We start from the raw sequence: 847 nt of genomic DNA, 5'->3' as shown, positions 1-847 counted from the left end.
TAACAATATGTAATATAACAACCACTGTTAATTCCTATCATTTTGTTTTGAAACCCTGTATCATTTTTAGTGTTTTTGCTTTGTTTTGCTTTTGTCTGTGATACTATTTTCCTATTGTTCTTTTTTTTACTATCTCTTTAAAATAAAAAATCTATAAAAAAAGAAATATCAAGGAAGAATATTAAGTATTTCTCTTTTTTTACCTTTCACAATTTTAATTTTATTTTAAAGATAATGAAAAAACATAGCAAAATAAAAACAACATAGACAATGACAAAGCAAAGCAAAAAAATAAAATTGATACAGGGTTTAAAAACAAATAGGAATTAACAGTGGTTGTTATGTTACATATTGTTATCTTCAGTGAAGTTGCTCAGTTTACCAGATGTAAGACTGCAAAATTGATCAAACCAATAAAGAGAATAAAATATGTTTTTGAAATTTAAAAGAATGTTAGAAATGAAACAGAGTTTCACTAGACAAGATGGTAGTAATTCACCAATGGTTGTTATGTTGCATATTATTGACTTCAAATTAGTTATTCAGATTACCATATATAAGCATGCAAAATTGGTAAAAAAAAAATTAAACTTTAACTGTTCCTTTCAATAAACTGTTAGACATCAACAGTACACTTATCCCAGACATAATATATTTCCCTTCCTTCTTCTTTTTTCTCCTTTCCCTCATCCCAGTTGTTCCTTCCTTTGAGCAATTTCTTTCCTTTCGTAATATCTATTGTACATTTTGGAATTTATTTACTGTACCAGGTTCTTACACTAGGGAGACAATGCAATGTTTTAACATGTAAATCCAATTTATTTCACTTATGAATATGGTATCTAGT

General features: G+C 26.8%; 1 protein-coding gene across 4 annotated transcripts in view; it reads left to right on the top strand.

Annotated features, from left to right (window-relative positions):
• Positions 1-847, top strand: part of Epha6 (EPH receptor A6) — an 822,128-nt gene that overhangs the window by 231,315 nt on the left and 589,966 nt on the right. The window lies entirely within an intron of this gene.

This window comes from Chinchilla lanigera, unplaced genomic scaffold, assembly GCF_000276665.1.
Source record: "Chinchilla lanigera isolate Chin_1 unplaced genomic scaffold, ChiLan1.0 scaffold00006, whole genome shotgun sequence".
Taxonomy (NCBI): domain Eukaryota; kingdom Metazoa; phylum Chordata; class Mammalia; order Rodentia; family Chinchillidae; genus Chinchilla; species Chinchilla lanigera.
The sequence above is the reverse complement of the archived record's forward strand: the minus strand, read 5'-3'. Positions and strand labels throughout refer to the sequence as shown.